This window comes from Erpetoichthys calabaricus, chromosome 4, assembly GCF_900747795.2.
Source record: "Erpetoichthys calabaricus chromosome 4, fErpCal1.3, whole genome shotgun sequence".
Taxonomy (NCBI): Eukaryota; Metazoa; Chordata; class Cladistia; order Polypteriformes; family Polypteridae; genus Erpetoichthys; species Erpetoichthys calabaricus.
The window spans coordinates 325841145-325867744 of record NC_041397.2 but is presented as its reverse complement, the minus strand read 5'-3'; the positions used below and the strand labels follow the sequence as shown (position 1 = coordinate 325867744).

The following is a 26600-nucleotide window of genomic DNA, read 5'->3' as shown; positions in this document are numbered from 1 at the left end:
CATTACCGTTGGACGCATTTCGTTTTTCAGGTTTAGGTTGCGTTTTATGGACCACATCATCAAAAACGGCCGTTCAGCTGAAAGGTAATTCTACACGATGACACATTCAAGCCCCTGTGGATCTTATAAGACGTTCATGTGCTGTGACAACATATTTTTGAAATTTTATTCATATAATTGCATTACAAAGACCAGATGAGAAAACCCCAACTAACTGAACATTTTGATGATTTCTCATTCAGGGCCAGAGCCACAAGTGCTGCCACCAACACAGGTGAGTACAATAATGGGGTCCTCTCTGTGGAAATACGCTGATGTCTGCATTTGAGAAACTTACTGTCACTTTACTCCAATCGTCACTCAGAGTTTGTCGTATTCATCACTAAGTTACGTAATGGGGGCTTTAACAGGTCTGGGCCGGGGGTCTCAGCAGGACCTGCCTGATCAGACTGCGCTGGACGGTGAGTGTCGTGTACACCTAGCAGACCATCGACTGACTTGGATTATTTGTGATGTCTCCTTCTTTAGATTACTGAGGACTTCAGAACAGCAATGAGAGGAGGAGGAAGGTACAGGAGCGTCACACCGAGAAGAAAAAGGGCAAGATGATGAAGATTATTATTATTATTATTACCACTAAATTTAGAATTCATATTTGACATAAGACAGAAATCAGCAATGAACTGTTCTGTAGATAGAAGTGACATTTGAATTTGAGATGTTTTTAGTTTAGCGGAGCTCTCGCTATAAACGTTAGGGTTAGCCGTGTGCTCTTGACTTGGATTACATTGACGTTGTTGTGCTTTGGGGTGAAGCCGAGTGACCTCAGGGATGATAATTATTAGAAAATAAAGGCGGACTTTCATTCAGTTTCCATAGACATTCATTTTATTATGGGATATATTGTACCAGTTTGAAATTGTTACTGTATTCATAATATACAGAGAATGACTGTCACAGATTACACGTAATAAAAGTGTCATTTTAGTTAAACTTAAAAATATATTTATAATGTGCTAATAATTAAACTATAAATTTATTTTTTTAACTATTTCAAGGACATTTATTATTCACTTAAAATATAATTATAGTAGTCATATAGCAGAAAAAAAATGTTTAGTTAATTATAAGTATGTAACAATTAAAGACAATGTACAATTAAAGTTTTTAATGTATTTAATGTAATATTTGACAAATGTATTCATCCATCCATCCATTATCCATCCTGCTATATCCTAACTACAGGGTCACGGGGGTCTGCTGGAGACAATCCCTGTCAGCACAGGGCACAAGGCAGGAAACAAACCCCGGGCAGGGTGCCAGCCCACCGCAGGGCACACACACACACACACACACACACACACACAATTTAGGACCACCAATACACCTCACCTGCATGTCTTTGGACTGTGGGAGGAAACCCACGTAGACACGGGGAGAACATGCAAACTCCACGCAGGGAGGACCCTGGCAGTGAACCCAGACGGGTCTCCTTACTGCGAGGCAGCACCGCTACCCACTGTGCCACCGTGCCACCTGTAATAATAGTGCACTTGTAATTGATAAAAGTTCATTCTAAATCTATTGTAAGATTGTGTTGATTTTTTAAAAGTATATATAAAGCAATACAATTTAATTTTACTGAAGTACACTTCCAATAGTCCCACTGTAGTACGTTTAACACAAATGAAGTTGATATTGTGTACAGTTTAAATACATTTAGCACAGAATGAGTTGCTCCAGCGTCACACATTTAAATCTAAATATCATCAGTCCTGGCCCAAGTTTATTTCTCGTACCTCAGCACACTTGTGTTTATTACACTTCAGAATACAAAGAGCAGTAAAGACGAGAAGACGACGAGCAGGTAGGGAGGTGAGGGGCTGCGAGGACAGAAAGTGACGGGCGTGGGTGACGTGACACTCCGGTGTGTTTGGTGACTCGCTCAGCTGGTTTGGATGTTAGGACATTTGAAACTTCTCAAGTCACTTCATCAAAGGGTCCGTTCTCACAGTTTCTCTTATTTCATATTTTATTAACAGTGAGTCACATTCTCAAATCACAGCAGTCACAGTGACGGAGGCAGCTGCTCTTTGTCACCAATAACTGAGGATGTCGTCCATCTTTACGTCTTCACACCGACTCACACGTGTCACTGATCTGCTCAAACCTGAACTGAGGCTCAGCGGAGTGAAGGTCTGGTGGTCTTTTTGTCCATGAAGATCTCCTGTCCCCTCAGGACAGACACTACAGATGATGCCAGTCAAGATGGCACTAATGTCTCCTACAAGACGACTGACCTTAGAAACACAAATGTCTGCCCTTGTCGTGTTGTCCGTCGGCTTTTTTCATCATTTTCTGTAGATATGGCCACTCTCTGCTGTCTCCCATTCCTTGTCTTTTTAATAAGAGACTCTGGGGGTCCGGCTGTCCTGTTGCTGTTAGCTCTGACTGCAGTATTTGACCCAGCTGACCATGACATCCTCATCGCCCGTCTTGGCTCAGTCACACCTCACAGGCAGAGACTTTTAGTCAGGGTGGGCCGCCTCTCCTCCTCATCCTCGGCCCCTCTCTATTCTGTGTCCTATTCTTTATTTCACTGTAGATGTTCCTCTTAGTATCCATTTTTAAATAACTCAATATTTCTCTCCACGGCTACACAGATGTACTCTGATGTATTTTCCACTCAGCAGATCCAAACAAATTCTCTTAACCCTTTACTGGAATGTCCAGAAGACATTAAGACATGGAGGTCACCTCATTCTCTTAGTCTACATGACATACAAACAGACCTTGTGTGTTCTGGACCTTCTGACCTCACTTGTGCTCCTACAGTTCATCTCGGCCCCCTGACCACCGACTGTAAACCCCTGACAGACAATCCTGCTGTGATTTGTGATAAACAGATGACCTCCTCCTCCTCTTCGTCTGTCCTCGTCCCCCTCATGTCACTGACTGTCCTTCACTTTCTAATTCTCTCCTCCTTGCCCCCCTTGTTCGTCTCTCTGTTTGTTTTCTTCTCTCCCACTCTTGTCCCCGTTCCTCTTTTTCTTACCCAGCTGTCCTATAGAAGCCCACCCTCAGGCTGGGGTCCCCCACTTGTTTTCTTTAGACCCTCATCCCACTCTCACTCTTATTTTATTTTCCAGTTTCTTTCTTAATTCCCAGTTCAGTTTATTCCCCTCTGTTTGTCCATCCATTTTCTAAGCCCCCTCAGTCCAGTTCAGGTGGTGGTCCCTCAGTGGCCATCTGTGCACATCAAGTCAGGACCCCACCCTGGACGGCGCCAGTCCATCCCATCTCCACACTCCTCCATGTTCTCCTCGTCTTTTCCTTTATTTCTTTTTAACGGCTCACTTGTTCAGGCCGCTGCTCACTACGAGGACACAACTGGAGGGGACGGTGAAATGGAGACGACGAATAAAAAAGAAAATGAAAATCAAAACAGCCTCGTGGGAGTTAAAGTGTCACCAAAGGAAAATCATAAGGTGGTAGACAGGAGTTGGGGGACATGGAGCAGACACGGGTTCAAATGACACCGAGTGACGATGGAGACGAGCACTGATGGCGTCCTGTGATGGACCAGCGTCCTGTCCAGGGTTTGTCACAGCCTCGTCCCCAGTGTCACTACAGCCTCAGGCCCCTGTCACCCCACAGCTGGACTGTCCTCCTCTCTTTGCTCCTCGGTGGGACAGGCGACTTGACGGGCTTTTTACAGGATGACTCCCCCCCACTGCTTTACTGCTTCTAGTGGTGAAACTCAGGGGTCTGCAGGTCCGAGTCTGCTTGAGTTTTATCACCAGTTGAGGGTCTCAAGGTCTTAAAAATAAAAGTGACGTTAAAGGAGGAGCACACAGGCTGAGGGGACACGAAGAGTTTATTAAATGAGGAGCAGAGCTGAGAGGAGAAGAAAAAGAAGAAACAGGAGAATTTAGGGGAGAGTGGACGGGGGGCTCCGTCACTGACAGGGGGTCAGTCTGATCACCAGAACTGGTCTTCTCATGTACTGATAGTCAGCTGACGTCCAGACCTTCTCAGCTCCTCCTGTAGTAACCACAGGTTCCTCTTCTCACTCTCACTGATCCCGTTACTCATCAGCCTGTGAGGAGACACAAGTGTGAGTTACAAACAGCAGGGGGCGCCACACACACACTGCACTGTCACACTGACACGCCCACTGATGTCACCCAGAATTCCTCTCAGTGTCTGTGCTCATCTAAGTCACATGATGTGGATGTCGGCCTGTCAGTCACTCAGTCCACTCACTGATTGGTCAACGTCCTCTGAAGGCCTGCTGGTCGCGTCACATTTCATAAAGAAGGTGGTCTGTCCAGTTGACATGCTGTTGCCCCCTCTGTCCCCCTGTGGTCACTTCCTGTCTGTCTCTCTGGTGCTCCGTCTCTCTTCATTTTCTCTTCTTCTCCTCCTCACTCTCATGTCTTCTCTCTTTTCATCTCCTGCTCGTCTCTCATCCTCCATCTTGTTTCTTCCTCTTGTCCACTGATCCCCCCGTCTGCTGCTCTGCTCTTTCTTGTTTGTTCCAATTGGCCCTCAGCCCCCAGACTGTCATGTCCCCCTCTCCTCCTGTCCACACTGTCTGCTGTCCTGATCCACCCGTGTTCTTGTCCCCCTGTCTCTGGCTGAACACTCAGCTGCTGTCCATTTCTTCTTCTTGTCCATCTCACACTCCTCCTTCTCCTTGTCTTCCTCTGTCTGTCTCTCCTTATCTTTGTTGTCCTTCCTGTCTGTCACCTCAGTCAGCTCCACTTGTCACTGTCACTCTGGTCTCTCCATGTGCTGTCATGTGATCAGCCCGCCCATCAATAACACATTCACACCCCCCACCCCTCCCCCTCTTTACTCACCACAGTGTCTCTAATTTACAGTTGTCACTCCTGAGCCCCTCACTCAGCTGACGAGCCCCTGAATCTCCCAGCTTGTTGTTGTCCAGCACCAGTTCAGTCAGCTGTGAGTTTGGAGATGAGAGGACCGAGGAGAGAGCTGAGCAGCAGGCCGAGGTGAGACCACATTCAGACAACCTGTGAAGAAGAAGAGAGACGAGTGAGGACAGACAGACAGACAGAAGGACACAGTGACGTCTCCACTGAAATGCACTTTGACCCTGAGACCACCGCTGTGCTTATAAGGTAAGGCGCTATATACCTGACAGGGTCTTCTGCCTTCCTGCCACACTAACTGGTGACAAGTCACTCAAAGTGACATGTGGACACTGGACAGGAATGTGAAGGACATGAGGCTGACAGTGTCCTGCACTTGAGGGTCCAGACAGACTTGTCAAAGCCGATGACAGCGGAGGGACCACCTTGGATTTCTGTCTGTAACTGAGGACTCAGCACATGGAGGGGCTTTGACTGATTTACAAGACCCCATCCACAGATTCCTGTTAGACACGCCGGTCACTGCTGGACATCGGAGAGCGCGACACTCGAGTGTCTGTCATGGTGGGCTCTCCTGATGTCAGACCACTTAGGCGATGAGGACCCTCAGTCTGTCTATTGTGACAAAGACTGGACTGACTGTGTGATCAGTGACATAATGGACAGGGTGGACAGGACTGACATGTGACACTTCTGACACTCACACGTCACATGCTGACCGGTGTCACTGACCAGCTGACCTCAGTCCACTAAAGGCCTCACTGCTGGTGACCTCAGTTTTCTTATTTCTCTCCTAATTTGTAATAAAGCCAGTGGACGAGCTCTAAATGGACACTCAGCATCCCAAAGTCCAGTCCCCTGGGCACAGAGGTGGTCTGAGTGGACTGTGAAGTGACCCCCATTACTGCTGACCACTGCTGTCCACTCCCAGCTCTCCTCTGACCTGAGCTGCCCATTCAGAGCAAAATGGCAGAGTGACCTGCTAGCATCGCCACCTGCTGGTAGGTGTTAGAAATGACACAATCGACATCTCAGTGACATCAAACCACACGGAGAATTAAAGAATAAAAAGACAAGAAGAACAGCAGCTGGGCCACCGAAAGAGAAAAGAATCAGAAGATCACAAGAAGAACACGTCAGGGGCTCAGAAAAGGACGAGAATCATCAGGAATTCAGCAGTCCGGACCACCAGGATTAACTCACCTGTGAAGATCAGGAAACAAATCAAAAGAACAACAACACATCCCATAATAAACAGACAGAATATGAGACAATGTGAAAAGAAAACCAAACAATCGTCTCTTCATAGCTCAGTCCTAAATCACAAGCAAATCCTTTTAGTTCTGAAGACACAAGTGAAGACCCCCATTGCAGCCTGTTTGAGGGGTCCTGCTTCTCGAGGTCCGACCACATAAACCTCACAGTCTGAGGGCCAACGCAATTCTCTCAATGACTTCTTCAGGGCAAACAATAAAACATAACACACGTTACTAAATAAATCCTAAAATGTTACCCTGTGACAATGACAATGATGTATGTGACATTAAAGAGTATTGGTATCCACTGCAGCTGTCCCCGTGTTTAGGACCCCCGTCATTTGTGTGTTCTTGGTGTCACATTAGGATACGCTGGTTAAGGTAGATGACTGCAGACACTTTGAACATTCAAATGAGGACATGTCCTCTGTTCAAGGTGCCAGTGTCATAATAAAGGGTGACACCATTGTCATTAATCAAGTGTGAGGGTAGAATACACGACAATGGGGTCACGTCACAAGTCTGATGTGCAGGACACCAACAGAGGAGCACGAGGACATCAGGAGCAGAAAAGTGACGTCAGAGAGGGGCTGAGCAAATGTCATTTTGTCACTAAGGGTCACAAGGGGGGACAACTGAAATCAGAAACTAATAGAAAGTGCTGGGGATTGTGATGGACACTTGAGGCCACAAGAAGAGAACTGGACTGTCAAGATAGATAGATAGATAGATAGATAGATAGATAGATAGATAGATAGATAGATAGATAGATATTTTTAAAATGACCTTTTATTGATCAAATAACAATAAATCAAATTAATATATAACGGGTAACATATAAACTAATATTTTGCAGGCTGCTTCAACATAAATATTATGATGTTACACCATTCGATTAGTTCAACTATTTTACATTATTCTAAGAAAGCATAAAACCAAAAAAAAGAGAGAACTTCAATAATGTCTCATACATTCATTTTTAGTTCTCCATCATCAATTGAGCAAAGCACCCCTGTAATCCCCCACACATTTTTAAATAAATCTAATGTATTCATCATTTTATAATGCGTATATTCCATTATTATTCTGGAGCGTACATTTATCTTGAACATCATCACAGCATCAGTAGCCCCTGTCCCACATTGTTTATTATTTCGACTCTTTAAAATTGCTAATTTTGCTTCACCCAATAAATAATTCAATAGCTGAACTTTTTGCCAATTTTCCTTGTTATATTTTGTTCCATAGATGAACTTGATATTGTTAAATTTCCCCATTAACTTACTACATATTTCACTAAAAAAAATGAAAAAAAAAACTAAGTCTTATACATTGCAAGAATAAATGGTATATTGCTACTTTTTGTCCACAAAATACACACGTATCATCCTCTTTCTGCTCAATTATTTTTAAAAAGGAATTGGTAACCACAATCCCATTCAGAATTCTCCATTGCACGTCGCTCTTCTTTTCTTATATAGCTCCCTCCAAGCAGCTGCACTCCCACCTTCCACCCCCAGATTTTCTCTCCATGGTGTGTCACATGCTGTTTTTAGTGTCACCAAGTGTAAAGTTTTAACAATATTTATAAAGGCCCCCCTCTGACAGAGACTTAAAACTCACGACTTCCCCTTTATGGAATGTCACGATCGTATTATCGGTGAGTGAGGACAGATCAACAGCAGGGCAGACCTCCATCTCTGAGTTCACTGCTCTGATCGAGTTGTTCAGCCGATGATAATCTTTGGCCATGAATGATACAAAACTCTGAAGCATTCTGACTGACTTGACCCCCAGTATTGAAGATAGCACTGCTGGGTCAATAAAGGACTTCTTGCTGTCATAATGAATTTGGGACAGTGTAAGTATTTGATGTGTGATGAGTGTTTTAACAAAACTATCGCTTAACAACAGAGGACATGAAAAAACAGAGTTAAAAACTAAAGGCCAACCAACCAGATGTAGCAAAGTTTCTTTTAAAGACAAAGTGCCACGTTAATAAGACTCCCTTATAAAAATGGGGTAGGCTGGACAGGTCCATTTTGTGAATGTTTAGCACCAGAAGTTTTCTATCAAAACTTAAGCCTTCCACTCAGCAGAAGAAACCCAACGCCATCTCTCTCCAACTTTTTGATTGGCTCCTGGACAGCATGTCCAGCCAATTTTTCCGAAATTGTTGGCATACCTTCCAAAAACTCAGACATTGCAGCCTCATCGATGCTTTCCTCCTTGAATAAATTCTTGTAAAACGATACAGCAAAGTCTCTTATCTCCTCTGTAGTACACAGTTCTTGACCGTCGGTGTCACGGAGCATATGGATTGTCTTCCTCTGTGCTTCCTTCTTTTCAAGACTAAAACAAAACCTTGTGGGTGCGTCCAGGTGATTCAGATTCTGGAAGCGAGACCTCACTAAAGCCCCCTGAGCCTGTAACTCCAGAAGCTGAGACAGTGAATGTTTTTTAGTTGTTAAAATCTCAAAGGTATCCTTATCAAAATTGTTTTGAAGAGTAGCATGTAGTTCAGTGATGTCCTCCTCCAGGCTTGTCATATGATCCACACTCCTCTTCATCACTTGCTGGATGTATTGTTGGCAGAAAGCTTTAATCTGTACTTTCGACACATCCCACCATTGTTTGAGGGAAGTGAATTTGGATTTAGTGAGGGTCCATTGCTGCCAGAAAAATTCAAAGCACTGAAGGAAGTTCGAATCATCCAACAGGGAAACACTGAATTGCCAGAAAGACTTAAAGAAAAGTTTTTTAATGCTACTAGCGAGTGATCAGAAAAACTGAAAGGACAGATATAAGTAGTGGTGATTGTATTCAGAAGATGTCTTGAACAGTAAAACCTGTCTAACCGTGCCATTGAAATGCGACCCCCCCACCCCCCCTTTACCCAGGTGTATTGTCTATCTGTAGGAAGTTTATTCCGCCATAAATCCACCAGATCTGACTGCTGTAATAAAGTATGTGATACTCTGACAGAAGCTGGATGAGGCTCAGCACCATTCTGATCCAGTTGAGCATTTTCTGTACAATTAAAATCCCCTCCTAGTAGAAGGATTTCCCCATTAATAAAAGATTCCACCACCTTTCTCAATGAATCAAAGAAACAGATCCTCTCTCGCCCATTTGTTGGTGCATAGGAATTAATGAACACGAGGTCCTGATATGCCATCTTTAATCTGCACCACCAGCAGGCGCCCAGCCACCACCTCTCTAATATTAGTGATCTGTAAATTTACAGTTTTGGAAATCAGCACAGCTACCCCAGCACTGACATGGGATCCGTGACTAAGCACAGCCTGACCCCCCCATTCACGTAGCCAGTCCGACTGATTCCTAATATCGGTGTGCGTTTCCTGAAGTAGTGCTATGTGAAGGCCTTTCTGCCCTAAATAATCAAAAACAGCAGCCCTTTTTGTGTCTCCCCTACACCCGTTCACATTTAGACTCCCAATATGTAAAGAGTCCATTAATACAAAACACAAGGGAGTGACCAATAAATTACACAACACAAACGAATAAAAGAAACGTAGAACTACCTCCATCATGATTAAAGCAGTGATTTCCTAACCCTACTGATCAGATTCTTTAATCTCACCGACTCTTTCTGGTCCAAGCCAAGCTGACACCCTCTGTGCTGACACCAGGAACAGCTGAACGTCTGGGAAGTGCTCCTCCACTTTAACTCCTCTCTTGCCCTCAATAAATTCCAAGAAATACCGAATACTTGCGGTGCTGTATCCGCCTCCGAGTGTATACCTTGATGAGGACTCGCTTCTCACGGAGGCGTCAGTGTCACTGCCCTCATCCTCCCTGTCACCCACATCACAGTCACTGTAACTTTTAAACAAGTTGCTGCGTTCACTGGATGGCTCGCTTGACACAAGGCTTTTCTTTGCAGACTTCGCATTCTCCGATTTATTCTTTTGTTTATGACGGGGCACTTTGAAACTCTCATCCCTCTCGCTCACACTTGCACTCCCACTCTCCATGGCACACACCTCGTCCATCGGCCTCTCACTCATCTGCCTTTCCACGACTTGCGCCGAGATCTGCTTCGTCAGCAGTGCGTCCTCAGCGGACTGAACTTGTGCAGCTTCATCAGTTACCTGAGACTCGTTCACAGCGGAGGTGACTGGCGCAGCTCCCTCGGAAAGAGCGTTCAATGTCGTCCCCTCACTGCTACTGGTCTCAGGCTCTGTGCTTACTTTACACACTGCACTGTCGGCTTCAGCCGGCATGTCCTCGGCAACAAGGAACGTGCTCTTCTCTGGGGTGTCTTTAGACAGAAAACTTGCAGGCCGATCACACACAACACCCGCACCCTCCAACCGATCATTACACTCAGACCTATCATCCTCCATATTGTCCACCTCACTTTCATACTCAGACTCGTAGTTTTCATCGTTAACCCCGTCATTGTTCTCCTTAATCGGAGCGGAGCCGCCCGGCAGCACCCCAGGTTCATGTTTGCACTGTGCCGCCTTGTGTCCAGCTCTGCCACAGAATCTGAAGTGACAAACACTACATAATCATCATCCTCTACCTTAAACATGAGGGCCACCTCTACATCCTCATTCATGTTGTTTAAAATCATATAAACTTGTCTCTGAAAGGAGACCACATGTTTTAATTCATGCAACTTGAAGCCAAGTGGGATCAATACTATATCAGACATTATCTGCCCATAACGTTTCAATTCCCTTAGTAAAATATCATTTTTTAAGAAAGGTGGAGCATTAGAAACGATAACTTTCTTCGCAGGCGCTGATAACGCCAGGACAGGAACTAATGAGCCATTGATAACAACCCCTTCTTCAACGAGTGTATTCACAAGAGACTCATCTTTTAGAAAAACAACCATAGCCTTGTTCATTCTGGAGGAGGATAGGACATTTTTATAACCAACAACTTTTGCTACTCCCACCACACATGCTTCGGCAGAAACCTGAGGGTCCACTAGGACCTTTGCGCCATGACGGCGAGAAAGATTTTCAAACACCTTTGGTAACAAACCAGGAGCCCTGCCTTTGGACACGGCCATGGTGATAAAGCCGCGTCTTAACAGTAAAAACTATCAAAAAACAATTCTAAAACAAAACACTAAGAAAAAACAACTAAGAGAAAGAAAAAAAGAGAAAAAGGAAGAGAAAAATAAGAGACTTACACAGAGACCTCGACACCCATCGGCTTCCCACGACTCGAACACACCCACCCCAGACAGCACTAATCGAGCAACACACAGACAGCAAGATAGATAGATAGATAGATAGATAGATAGATAGATAGATAGATAGATAGATAGATAGATAGATAGATAGATAGATAGATAGATAGATAGATAGATAGATAGATAGATAGATAGATAGATAGATGTGAAAGGCACTATGTCATGTGATCAGCCCGCCCATCAATAACACAGTCACACCCACACCCCTCCCCCTCTTTACTCACCACAGTGTCACTAATTTACAGTTGTCACTCCTGAGCCCCTCAATCAGCTGACGACCCCCTGAATCTCCCAGGTTGTTGTTGCTCAGGTCCAGTTCAGTCAGCTGTGAGTTTGGAGACGAGAGGACCGAGGAGAGAGCTGAGCAGCAGGCCGAGGTGAGACCACAAGACCACAACCTGTGGAGAAGAAGAGAGACGAGTGAGGACAGACAGACAGACAGAAGGACACACAGCACAAGGGCTCAATGACTGCGCCGTCTTCACTGAAATGCACTTTGACCCTGAGACCACCGCTGTCCTTATAAGGTAAGGCGCTATATACCTGACAGAGTCTTCTGCATTATAGCATTAACTCACCTGTGAAGATCAGGAAACAAATCAAAAGGACAACAACACATCCCATAATAAACAGACAGAATATGAGAGAAGGTGAAGGAAAACCAAATAATCGTCTCTTCATAGCTCAGTCCTAAATCACAAGCAAATCCTTTTAGTTCTGAAGACACAAGTGAAGCCCCCATGGCAGTCTGTTTGAGGGGTCCTGCTTCTCGAGGTCCGACCACATAAACCTCACAGTCTGAGGGCCAACGCGATTCTCTCATGACTTCTCAGGGCAAACAATAAAACATACACATGTTACTAAATAAATCCTAAAAACATCACTCTGTGACAATGACAATGACGAGTGTGACATTAAAGAGTATTGGCGTCCACTGCAGCTGTCCCCTTGTTTAGAACCCCCTGTCATTTGTGTGTTCTCGATGTCACATTAAGATACGCTGGTTAAGGCCGATGTTTGCAGACACTTTGAACATTCAAATGATGAGTTTTCCCCTGTTCAAGGTGCCAGTGTTGTAATAAAGGGTGACACCATTGTCATCAGTCAAGTGACGATTTGTCTCAGAAACAGGCGAGACTCGAGCTGTGAGGGTAGAATACACGACAATGGGGTCACGTCACAAGTCTGATGTGCAGGACACCAACAGAGGTGCACATGGACATCAGGAGCAGAAAAGTGATGTCAGAGAGGGGCTGAGCAAATGTCACTTTGTCACTAAGGGTCACAAGGTGGGACAACTGAAATCAGAAACTAATAGAAAGTGCTGGGGATTATGATGGACACTTGAGGTCACAGGAGGAGAACTGGACAGTCAAGATAGATAGATAGATAGATAGATAGATAGATAGATAGATAGATAGATAGATAGATAGATAGATAGATAGATAGATAGATAGATAGATAGATAGATAGATAGATAGATAGATCAAACATAAACATACACAATCAATAGAAAAGAAAAGCCACATTCCAGACTAAACAGCAGATCCATACATCAGACCCCCACTACTCCCCCCTTACTCTCCTCCTACTCCACACATTACTAATCATGTGGTATTGATGCCCACCATTTCTTTCTCTTTCTCTTGCCCACCACAGTGAAATCAGAAGTTCATTTTCATCTCCCCTTCATCAACTGAGCACAGCCCCCCTTTCACCCCCACACATTTTCAAACCCCCCCCCCCATTCTATTCATCTGTTTATAAAAAGTAAACTCCAGTCTTATTCTTAATAAACATTCAACTTAAACATCAAATAAATATCCGCCAGTTCTGACTCACATTGCTTATTATTTCAACTTTTTAAAATGGCCAGCTTTGCTTCACCTAATAGAAAGTTGAACAGTTGCATCCTGCATCGAGTTTTCTTATTATATTTACTTCCAAAAATGAACAGGACTTCATTAAAAGTTCTAATCAAATTGGTACACAAAGCTTCAAAGAATCTGAAGAATCCCGCCAGTCGATTACAACACAAAACCAAATTAAAAATTGTTTCTTTTTGTCCACAGAAAACGCATTTTCAATCATTTTCATCTTCTTTAATAATGTTTAAAAAGGAGTTGGTGGTAACGATCCCATGCCCAGTTCTCCACTGCACGGCTTGTTCAGCTCCCTCCACGCAGGCCCCCTGTGCCCTTCCACTCTCAGTTTCTCCCTCCATGGAGTGTCCAGCACAGACCCCAATGCAGAGAAGTAAATCCCCTTAACGCAGTACTCATAAAGCTCTCTCTTGGTCAGAGAATCAAAGCCCACCACTGTTCCTTTGGTGAACTGAACAACTGAATGGTCCTGAAGTAATGAGAGGTCCACAGCGGGGCAAACATCCAACTTATTACCAGTGGAGCTGATGGAGTCATTGAGTCAGTGGTGGTCTTTATCTAGTGCTGAATCGTCCTGACTGACTTTACTTCAAGAAGAGAAGCCAAGACTTCAGCATCAATGAATAACTTGGTAGTGGCATCATAAATCTGTGCCAGTGTCAGTACCTGATGCTTAATAAGAACTGAAACTAAACTCTCACTGTGCAAGAGGGGGCATGAAAAGACAGAATTAAAAATTAAAGGTTCATTTTGTAGCCAGCCAGTTGTGTTAAAATTCCTCCTAAACACCAAGTGCCAAGTTAATAGGACACCTCTGTAAAATTGTGACAACACAGAAAGGTCCATTTTTTGTAGATTTATTACCAAAAGTGCTTCATCAAACCCTAACCCACCCACATGATGAAGGAAACTCAGTGCTAACTCCCTCCAACTCAGGGAATACGAAACACAGAAGAGCTTCTGTAGGACTTGGAGTCTGAGGGCTGCGTCTTTTGAGGGGATATCCAGAAGTCCCTGACCACATTCTTCCAACGGTAAAAACAGCACACTCTGCTTCAGCCAATGCAAGCCATCCCAGAAGAAATCGACCAAAACTCTTTGGATCTTCTTTAAAAGCCACAGAGGGGGGTCACCACACATGAGTTTGTGCCACAGCATTGAGGCCACTAAATTATTGATGACAATCACCCGCCCTCTGTATGACAGTTTAAGTACAATCCACTTCCACTTGTTCAGACGAGAGGTCACTTTCTCTAAGAGTCTGTCCCAATTACTCTCATCCACCCCTCACTGCCCATGACTACTCCAAGATACCTGAAGCAATTCCTGTTCCATTTTAGGCCACCAGGCCAGTCTGGTAGTGGACATCCAGACCAGGAGACCAGTAAGAAGGCGTTACTCTTAGTCCAATTGATTTTTGCAGATGATATGTTCTCAAATATTTGTTGGCAAAAAATTAAAACTTTAATGTCACCATTAGATTTGATGAAGACCACAGTATTATCAGCATAGGCCAAAATTTTGAAATTAACATTTGGGCAGGATGGAAATGTTATCCCCTGTAGTCTCCATCTCAGCTTGATGGCCAATGTGTAGAGCAGGCCGGACAAGGGGCAGCCCTGCCGAATTCCCCTCCTCACTGGAAACGGTGCACTCAGAGTGCCATTAAGTTTTAAAATCCCAAAAACAAAGATTTGAGGCTGAAATGATATCCCGCAATACAAAAATATTGTCATAAATAGTCCTGTCGGGCACACAGTACGTCTGACAGGGACTGACGAGCAGGTCCATCAGAGTCCTCAGGTGGCTGGCCAGGGCCCTCAAGAAGATCTTATAGTCCGTGCACAGCAGACTCACGGGGCACCAGGTCTTTATTTGGCAAATGTCTCCCTTCTTAGGCAGCAGAGTGACGACTGCTCTTCTGCAGCTCAATGGCAATTCCCCGACCTGTAAACTCTCTAAGAACACCGCGTACACCTCCGCACCCAGCAGGTACCAGAAATGTTTATAGAATTCAGCTGGGATGCCATCGATTCCTGGTGCCTTTCCAGTATTTAAACCAGCCAATGCATCTGAGAACTCCTGAAAACTGATGTCTGCCTCCAGCGTCAGCTTGACCGTGTCTGTAAGTTTGGGTAATCCGTACAAATACTCCAACATGGTCGAATCATCAATTACACCATCCTTAACACTAGAATTACCAGAGCCGACGAAAAAACTTCGTAGATCTGGCCCACCTTAAATCGCTTCTTAAATCCGTTCACACATCTCCGCCAGCGTCTTTTGTCCTCTAAATGTGCTGATAAAGACAAGCTGCCAGCAGCCGGCTATTCCATCCCCCCACTGACTTAGAACGTGCGCGAACTTTTCCCAGCTCATGCCTTGATTGATTATCTGGGAGTCAAGTGGAGTTTTAGAGTAGAAATAATAGATCGTTATTTGGAATACACACATTTCATGCGTGTTCCGTTTCTACAGTAATCTGTGTAAACACATTGTTAAAACAGAAACTTTTTCATATTTTAGTAATAAATGTTACAAAATGTAGGCATAAACTATAGAATGTGTAAAGCCGAAGTTCCAAAGATCAAATAAACACTTTCACAAAAGCTTCAAGGATTACTCAACAGTTTCTATGGCGTAGTGTGCTAAGACTTGCCTCTTAGAGCGCAGTTGCTTTGCTGTGCCTCACAGACTTGAGTTCGATTCCCCGCTGGGGATGAAATGTTGCTTTTTTTTTTTTTTTCTTTTTAACCTCAAACGGACATAAAATTTATAAATTGGTATGCACTGTCAGTTAATGAGATCGTTATATTTTCATGTGGGATGCTCCTTTTAAAATATTTTTTTAACAATTAAGACTGCAATTAACATGAACAACTGTCCTTATAACTGTTATTTTTAAGATCCATAACACACAGACAGACAGAGCACTGCGTAATACAGAGGCAGACAGGCAGAGATATACAAACAAACAGGGAAGGCACATGTACTGAAAGAAAAAAAAGATCAACATGCGCATTGTTCCTGCTGCACTGAATAAGCTCACCCACTTTAACATACACCCCCCCATCTGACTCTAAGTAACAGCACAAGTACAGACACAAACCAAGTGTAATCAAGAGTCTTCGGTTTGATCCCCACTCACTCCTATATTTGCGGTTTTCAGTAGTAAGCTGCTCTTTTTGTTAATAGTATACAGTACACACATACACTTGGTTTGCGTCTGTACTTGTGCTATTACTTAGAGAGTCAGATCGTGGAGGGGTGATGTTAGAGCACGTGAGCTTATTCAGTGCAGCAGGAACAACACACACGTTGATCTTTTTTTCTTTCAGTACACGTGGCTTCCCTGTTTATTTATATATCTTGTGACTTCTCTGCCTGTCTGTCTCTCTATTACGCAGTGCTCTGTCTGTCAGTGTGTTATGGATCTTAAAAATAACAGTTATAAGGACACTTGTTCATGTTAATTGCAGACTCAATTGTTAAAAAAATATTTTAAAAGGAGCATCCCACATGAAAATATAACGATCTCAGTAACTGACAGTGCATACTAAATTATAAATTTTATGTCCGTTTGAGGTTAAAAAGAAAAGAAAAGCAACACTTTATCCCCAGCGGGAAATCAAACTCAGGTCTGTGAGGCGGCAAAGCTGTTGCACTCTGAGAAGCAAACCTTAGCGTGCTACGCCACAGAAACTGCTGTTTTAACCTTGAAGCTTTTGTGAAAATGTTTATTTGATCTTTGGCACTCAGGCTTCACACATTCTATAGTTTATGCCTACATTTTGTAACATTTATTACTAAAATATGAAAAAGTTTCTGTTTTAACAATGTCTTTACACAGATTACTGTAGAAACGGAACACACATGAAATGCATGTGTTCCAAATAGCGATCTATTATTTCCACTCTAAAACTCCACTTCACTCCCAGATAATCAATCAAGGCATGAGCTGGGAGAAGTTCGTGCACATTCTAAGTCGGACGGGGGATGGAATAGCTGGCTGCTGGCAGCTTGTCTTTATCAGTACATTTAGAGGACAAAAGACGCCGGTGGAGAGGTGTGAACGGATTTAAGAAGCGATTTAAGGTGGGCCGGATCTATGAGTTTTTTCGTAGGCTCTGGTAATTCTAATGTTAAATAAATCCGAGTAAAAAGACACCGCAAAGTTCCTGATCTCCTCTGTGGTGTGCAGCTCGCGACCTTCAGTGTCCTGCAGCATGTGGATCACTTTACTCTCGGCCTCTTTCTTTTTTGTAGGTGCGTCCAGGTGATTTAAAGTTTGAAAACACGAGCGCACCAAGGCACCTTGGGCACGGAGCTCCAGGAGTTCAGAAAGGGATTGTTTTTCTGGACTTTAAAACAGCAAGCATATCTTCAGTAAAGCAGTCTTGAAAAATGATGTTCAGATTTGTGATGTCCTCCTCCAAGCTCTTCATTTCATAAAGACACCGCCTGGTCACTTGCTGAGTGTACTGCTGGCAGAAAGCTTTTATCTGCACCTTTGACACATCCCACCACTGTCGAAGAGATGGGAATCTGGACTTGGTTTGTGTCCACTGCTGCCAGAAAAACTCAAAACACTTGAGGAAATGAGAATCCTCTAACGGAGAAATTAAAGTGCCAAAGGAATTTAGAGAAAGGCTTTACAGGGACAGAGACATTTATTCCCACCAGAGAGCGATCTGAGAATCCGACAGGGCAAATATAAGCCTTTGTGATCGTGTTCAGCAGGTGCCTCAGACAGTAGAAACGGTCCAAACGCGCCATCGAAATGCACCCACCGCCCCCCTTTACCCAGGTGTACTGCCTATCTGATGGAAATTTACTTCTCCAGACGTCCACCAGGTCTGAGTGGTCTAATAAGGAGCGTAAAGCTCGGACAGACGCTGGATGAGGCTCAGCACCATTACGGTCCAGTAAGTTATTTTCTGTACAATTAAAATCTCCTCCGACTAACAGGATCACCCCATTAATAAAGGTCTCCAGCACCTTCCTCAGAGCTTTAAAGAAACAAAGTCTCTCTCCTCCTTTCATTGGAGCGTAAGTGTTAATAAACACCAGATCTTGGTTCTTGTCCTTCACCTGAACTACCAAAAGGCGCCCAGCCACCACCTCACTAATGTTAGTGATTTGTAAATTTGCAGTTTTTGAGATCAGTATGGCCACCCAAGCACTGACGTGTGAGCCATGACTCAGGACAGCCTGACCCCCCCCACTCACACAACCAGTCCGGCTGATTTCTAACATCAGAGTGAGTCTCCTGTAAGAAAGTGACCTGAAGAGCCTTTTGGTTCAAACAGAGTGGCTCACTTTGCAGTCGCCCTACAGCCATTCACATTTAAACTCCCAAAGTGTAAAGACTGCATTGACGAATCACAAATGGGAGTGAACAGCACTGCACATGTCAACCAAAAATAAGGGAGATTCAAGAACATATCCATTACTTCTGAAAAATGGACTTTCGCACCTTGCTAATAACATTTTTAAGCCTGGTTGTTTCCTTCTGGTCCATTCCCAGACACATCACCCTCTGAGCGGACACCACAAACAATGGAAGGTCAGGGAAGTGATCCTCTACTCTAATACCCCTCTTGCCTTCGATGAAGTCTAAAAACTTCCTAATGCTCGCAGTGTTATACCCGCCACCGAGTCTGTATTGGGACAAGGTCGTACTCCTCACCGTAACATCAGTGTCACCGTCGTCGTGCTCACGATCACTCAGGTCGTTGTGACAATCACTTTGACTTCTAAGAGTCCAGCTATACCCTTGTGATGGCTCACCAGCTACGTGACTTTTCTTTGCAGATTTTTTAGTGTCTGATTTTTCTTTTCGTTTTCGAGTGTGAACTGTAAATTCCTCCTCACACCCTCACTCCTGCACTCTCCCTCTGATCGGTCTCACCACTCACACCCACTGCAGTCTCACTCCTCTGTCCTTCCACAGAGCTCGTCTCGGTGCGCTCAGCCAGGCGCCCGTCAGCACACACCGGTGTTTCTACATCCACGTCAGTAGCCATAGCTTCATTCACAGCGGGGCAGACGGGTGCGACACTCTCTGTGCTGACCTTCGCCGTCTTATCCCCACCGCTGTGGACCTCCGCAGTCTCCAGCTTATCTTTACTCGGTTCTCTGTGCACAGACTCGCACTGAGCACTCCTATCTGACTCGTGTTTAACGTGATCGCCGGGCTCAGCCGACGCATTCCCTTCAGTAGTCAGCCGGCTCGTCTCAGGAGCGACTGTTAACACTACAGTGGGGAGAAAATCACTCACAACCTGTGCTTCGGCTACGAGCTCAGTCACCTCTGCAGTCTCCTCATCCTCCATACTGTCCACCTCCTCACCACTCTCATACTCCGTCTCATCGCTCTGTGAAATGGGCAGCGCTTCGGCCCACTGATAAAACGGTCTCATTCTTACATGAGTCCCACTTCATCGAGTCTGAAGTAACAAAAACCACAGAATCACAGCCATCAACCTGGAATCTTAGAGAAACGTTTATGTCTTCATTCATGTTGTTCAACACCATAAAAACCTGCCTCCTAAACGAAACAACGTGTTTCAATTCTTTACAGCCCAAAGGAATCATCACTACGTCCGATAAAACCTGGCCATAGCGGCGCAGTTCATGCACCAAAACATTATTCTTTAAGAACGGTGGGACATTTGAAATAATAACCATTATTGCAGGTGCTGACAAAAGTAAATGAGGAACCAAAGAGCCATTAATAATAACCCCCTTCTTCTACAAGTTTATCAACAAGAAATTCTTCATTGACAAAAACCACCACAGTCTTCTTCATTCTTGAGGCTGAACGGACATTCTTATAGCCGACAACATTACTGACAGCCACAACACACTCTTCAGCCGAAACGTGCGGCTCTACCAGGACTTTAGCCCCATGTCGGCGGGAAAGATTCTCATAAAACTGAGGCATTAGACCAGGCGACGACCCTTTGGACGCGGATAGATAGATAGATAGATAGATAGATAGATAGATAGATAGATAGATAGATAGATAGATAGATAGATAGATAGATAGATAGATAGATAGATAGATATTTTTTTTTTAAAAAACAAACTTTATTTAATAAACACAGAAAATAAATCATAACAGTAAACCAAACTCAATCTTAAGTCATACAGAAAACATATACACACATTCCTATTTATGAATATTCAGTTTCAAAACATTACATACTCAAATTGTTCTTTAGAATAAAATCTATACATATATTTATCTAATCCCTCCCATTGTTTCCACCATCCAATCCCACTTATCCTTCATGTTCTTTATTATCCTAAAGTTATAAATAAGTAAAAAACACCAAAATCAGAGCACAAATTGTAAATAATAATCATCATCACATTTACAAAGTACATTATTTATGCACCACACTTCTTTAAACTGTGCTAAATTATTTGTAGACTTATAAAAATTAAAATCCACTAATATTCTACTTTCACACACTTTTCTAAAAAAGACAACAACATCTTCAATCCCACTCCCAGTAATTTTGTTTTTACGGGTCTTCCATATTGACAGTTTTGCTTGTCCGATAATAAAATTAATTAAGTTCATATTCTCTCTGGTTTGTCGTGTAATTCTCACCCCAAACACAAACACCGTGCTATTATACGGGACCCCCAGCCCTTCTACTATTCTTTCCATTACACTAAAGAGGGTCTTGAGTCTCTCACAGTACATAAAAGCATGAAACACAGTTTCCCGCAGACCACAAAAAGGACAGCAATCAGAAACCCCCGGACATATAATCGATAAGAAGGAGTTCACCACTAGTATCCCATGCACCAACCTCCACTGCAGGTCTCCCACCCTACTGGCCAATGGTGGCTTGTACAACGACCTCCAGGCGGGGTTCAGTCCTTGAGGGGCTCCGAGTTTGTCTCTCCACGGTGTGTCGTGTCTTCGTGTCCTCAGCTGTTCCAAGTTGTTCACCTTTACGCACATCCTATAGAGCTGCTTCCCTGGCACCGTAGGCAGAGATAACACCTCAAGAGAACGTAAGGCTAAAACTTCAGCCTCACTGTCCCTCAGTTCAACAGCTGGAGATACAGTAAGCGTTGGAAAAGGCGTTTCATCATTTGGTTTCAATCGTGAGATGAACATTCTGTGCAGGAGTGTCATGGATTCCCTGTCCAGTGATGATTGTATCCGACACAGAAACTTCTCCATGAGGCGCACTGAGTGCACTCCTGTCTCCTCTGCTACCACCTGTGCACTTTTCCAAGTGTAATTTTCCCAGTCAATTATGTCCTTTATTGTGGTTATTCTATGTATTATGAAATGCTGAATAAAGTTTTCAGAAAGTCCTGTAGCAGTGCCAACAGCAGGATTGTAGAGCAGCGGTTCATCAAGGACCCAAAAAGAGGAAAGGTCATCACAGTCCTTTTTTATCGAAAGCAGTTGCCACGCTGCTAGAAGGCTTTTATAAAACTCTGGCACATGTAAAGTCCCGATCTTATCAAAATGGCAGAGCAGTAAACTTTTACCAAGTCCCATATGCCTGGCCTGTTTAAAGAAAAGTTCGGCCAAGTTCATCCACTGGCTCTGCTCAACAGGGTACAGCAGTTTCTGAATGGTCTGAAGGCGGAAAGCAGCAATCCTGCTGGTAATGTCAATAAGTCCTTGTCCGCCTTCATCCAACGGCAAGAATACAATGCCCTTCCGTATCCAATGGGTACCATTCCAAAAGAAATCCATGATCGCTTCTTGTATCTGCTGAACAAGCACAGGTGGAGGTTGCAAACAAATACATTTGTGCCACAGGCTGGAGGTCACCAGGTTATTAATTACCAGCATCCGTCCTCTATAAGATAACTGAGGGAGTATCCACTTCCACTTAGCGAGCCGAGCTGTAACCTTGTCCAACAGACCCTCCCAGTTCTTTTGGATGTAGTGGTCATCTCCGAGATGGACTCCCAAGTACAGGAAACCCCCAGTGGTCCACTGCAGACCCCCTTCCAGTCGAGGAGGACTACATCCTGTCCAGTTCCCAACTAGCACTGCACTGCTTTTATTCCAGTTAATTTTGGCAGATGACGCTTTACTGTAATTCCGCAGACAGTCAGTTAGTTTGTCCAAATCCTTTTGGCCTGAGATGACAACTGCGAGATCATCAGCATAAGCCGTGACTTTCACAGGGTCCATGTTGCAGTTGGGGATGGTGAGACCAGTCAGCACCTTCCTCAGGTGCACCAGGAAAGGTTCCAACGCCAGAGCATACAACATACCGGACAAAGAGCAGCCCTGTCTGACTCCTCTTCTGACACTGAAAGGTGCGCACAAACCACCATTGACCTTGATTATACTAGAAATGTCACTATAAAGTAATCGAATATAATTAATAAAAGACTCCCCAAACCCAAAAGCCTTCATGGTATTCCATAAAAAAGAGTGACTGACCCTATCAAAAGCTTTTTCCTGGTCAAGAAATATAAGACCAGTCCGAAAACCAAACAGTTTTGCAGCAGCTAAAATGTCCCGAATTAAAAAAATGTTATTAAAAATAGACCTGCCAGCCACGCAGTAATTCTGATCAGGATGCACCAGTCTCCCTAAAACTTGGACCATCCTGTTGGCTAAGGCTTTGGAGAGAACTTTATAATCTGCGCATAAGAGAGACACTGGCCGCCAGTTCTTAATGAGACACAAGTCTCCCTTCTTCGGCAGAAGCGTGATCACAGCTCTACGGCAGCTTTGAGGTAACAAACCAGTTTTGAAACTCCACCGAAACACTTCTAACAAGTCCAGACCAATGACATCCCAGAACTCTTTGTAAAATTCCACTGGAATGCCATCGATTCCCGGGACCTTCCCTGTGTTCAGCTGTCCCAGGGCTTTGGTGAGTTCTGCGAAAGTCACTTCACTATTTAGATCTGCCACGTCTGCATTGGGAAGCTGTGGTAAGTCCTGCAAAAAGGCCTGTTGGTCTTCACTGCCACCATCTCCATCTGCCGCAAACAAAAGTTCATATAATTCGCGGACCACCTGCCGTATCTCACTGGGCTCTTGTGTCTCTCTGCCATCAGGTGTTCTTATGCAATGTAAGAGTTTACTCTGTGAGTTTTTTTTCTCTAAACCAAAAAAATATTGTGTTGGTGCATCCATCTCAGTCAACCGCTGAAAGCGGGCCCTCATTAAAGCCCCCTGAGCCCTGGTCTCAAGCAGGTGGGCCAACCCCAGTTTAGCAGTAGTCAGGCTCGCCTGCAGCTGCTCATTTGGACCCTCCTCTAGTTGTTGTTGAAACTCAGCTATTTGATTTTCCAGAGCTGCCATTTCTGACTGCAATACTTGGGTGACATTTCTGGTATATTCTTGACACAAAACCCGGATGTGACTCTTCCCAACCTCCCACCACTGTTGTAAGCTGGTGAACTCCTTCTTCATAGCCTTCCAACCTCCCCAGAAATGAACAAACAACTCTTTAAAGTTCTGATCTTTGAGGAGGAGTGTGTTAAAATGCCAATATGGACTACGGGGTCTGTACACGTTAAAAAGAAGTGAACAACACACCAGACTGTGATCAGAGAAGCCAGTAGGCACAATAGAGCACACTTTAAATAACCCTAACAGGTGCTTAAAACTGTAAAAATGATCAAATCTCGCCATTGAGATCGTGTTTCCACTCGTCCTCCCCCACGTGTATTGCCGACAGGCACCATTTTTTGACCTCCATATATCTTCCAGCCCAACGTCCTTAATTATTTTTCCCAGAGCTCACGCTGAGCGAGGGTGTGGTTCCAGTCCATTGTTTCTATCCATCCTTGAGTCAAGTGTACAATTAAAATCCCCTCCTAACACCACCACTTCCTCAGGGTCACACTTAGATAAAAGATCTCTTAATTTGTTAAAGAACTGGAGCCTCTCCTCACCCTCATTCGGGGCGTACACGTTAATAAAAGTGACAACACTGCCTTGAAGTTTTACTGTCACTTTTAAGAGTCTCCCTTTCACCAACTCATCAGTCCTGCAGACTTCTACTTGCAGCCCACCAAGAAATAAAATGGCCACTCCAGCACTAACATTTGTCCCATTGCTAAAGAAAATGTCCCCTTTCCAATCCCTGCTCCACTCCCACTGATTTTGCTCATCAATGTGAGTTTCTTGTAGAAAGGTGACATTCAAATCTTTTTGTCTTATAAAATCAAAAAGTGCGACCCTCTTATCTGCACTTCTCCCCCCATTAATATTTAGGGTTCCTATTTGTACACTTGTCATGATACCTGAATATATAGATGAACACACAATGAAACACAGGGACCACCACAAATACTGTAGAGTGGATTTAACAGGGGGCTTAGCCATTAGGAGGTGTTTAAATTAGACTGTTTCCTCAGTTTACTGGTTAAATTCTTGAGCCTCACGAGCTCTTTAACATCAAACATCGCAGAGGCTGCTTTGTCCCGCCGCAACCCGCGGACTGACGATATAAAGAGCTCAATGTCTGGGAAAAACTCAGCCACGTCCACCCCCTTTTCACCGGCGGTGTTCACCAAAAAATCTTTTACACTCTGAGCGCTGTAACCCCCCCTGGCTTTTAACTCTGGGGGCTCCGAGGCAGCAGACCCATCGGAGATATTACCGTCATCGGTCTCTTCCCCGACATTCCCCGCAATTGAACCGACATCGGCCGTCTCCACGAAGACGGGAAAATCCTCCTGACAAGGACCATAGGCGGGATCCTCTCCAATGACCCCCGAGCCCTGACTTAAAACAAGTTTCTTACGTGCCCGCTCTTCCCTTTCACCTTGCCTCTTCTGAGCAGGGCGTTTAAATTCACTTTTTTCCTCAGGCTGATTGCTGCCTCCCTCATCCATGTCTATGTCTCCCCGCACACTTTCTGCTGCAGCTGTTGTTGTCTGACCTACCGTCTCACTACCGCCTTCATTCGGCTCATCTCTGGGAGGCACCTGATCCTCCAGCCCTTCAGATCTAAGGGTAGTTATATTCTTAACACCCTGCGCCTCCGCGCCATCAGCCACTACCTGACGACCTTCCACTTCCTGCCCCTCTTTTTCTTTGTCTGCATGGTCAGTTTTCTTGTGCCCATGTTGTTTCTCAGGACACTGTTTAATTAAATGGGCTTCACTCCCGCACCCAAAACATTTCATTTCGTTCGAAGTGACGAAAATCACATAATCGAAACCTTCCACTCTAAACTTCATAGCCACATTTAATTCATCATCCATTCTGTTTAAAACCATATAAACTTGTCTCCTAAAAGACAAGACATGTTTTAAATCCGGCGATTTACAGCCTAAAGGAATATATCGAATATTTGAAACTAAACGTCCATGCCGCTCCAACTCTTTTGCTAAAGTTTCGTTCTTGAGAAATGGCGGCGCATTCGAAATTGTCACTCTACGTGACGGGACGGCTAAAGGGGAAACCTGTACAAAGGAGCCATTTATAACAACCCCCTTCTCAACCACAATGGGAACTAAATCAACAGAACTCAAAAAAACAATGATAGACCCGCTCATTCGTGAAGCCGACTTGATATTCTCACATCCTATCACTTCGCCTACCGCCAAAACCCCCGCCTCCAAAGGGACAAACTCCTCTGATAAAAGTTTAATCCCATGGCGGCGGCTCAGACGCTCAAGATTCGCAGCCATTGCGGCTGCCGTGGCCTAAGCCACTCAGTACAAAACAAGTTTTAGCTGTTTACACCAAAGAAAGATAGAAATAAGAAAGTAGAATATCAGAAGAAAAAAGAAACACCACACTCACCTCACAGCGTCCACCAAGAGGCACACTCGCAAACACGCGAAACAACCACCCAGCATGCACAGCAACAGCGAAACAGGAAGGAGATAGATAGATAGATAGATAGATAGATAGATAGATAGATAGATAGATAGATAGATAGATAGATAGATAGATAGATAGATAGATAGATAGATACTTTATTAATCCCGATGGATAGATAGATAGATAGATAGATAGATAGATAGATAGATAGATAGATAGATAGATAGATAGATAGATAGATAGATAGATAGATAGATAGATAGATAGATAGATATTTTATTTTTATTTATAATATAAACTTTATTTTGCACAATAAACAGCAGACATGAACACATCAATCCCAATAACACTGTCATTACTCCCCCACTACTCCCAGTCCCCACACATTAAGTACACACGTCAGTATTTAGTATTCAGTACTCCAGCTAATCCTTCTAACATTTAACATTATAATTTCACGCCCGCTCTTCTTCGTTATTCCAAATTGATTTTTCGTTGCCCCCCCTCAGTAGAGCACAGCACCCCCTTCACTCCCCACAC

General features: G+C 44.1%; 1 protein-coding gene and 1 long non-coding RNA gene across 2 annotated transcripts in view; one reads left to right on the top strand and one right to left on the bottom strand.

Moving 5' to 3' along the window:
* Positions 1 to 11934, top strand: part of LOC127527384 (uncharacterized) — a 902058-nt gene extending 890124 nt beyond the window's left edge. Inside the window, exon 3 of the long non-coding RNA XR_007934682.1 lies at positions 11768 to 11934. This is a non-coding gene — a long non-coding RNA (uncharacterized LOC127527384). The remainder of the gene's footprint in view (positions 1 to 11767) is intronic.
* The window catches only part of LOC114643553 (protein NLRC5-like), a 5922889-nt gene that overhangs the window by 4510579 nt on the left and 1385710 nt on the right, over positions 1 to 26600 (bottom strand). The window lies entirely within an intron of this gene.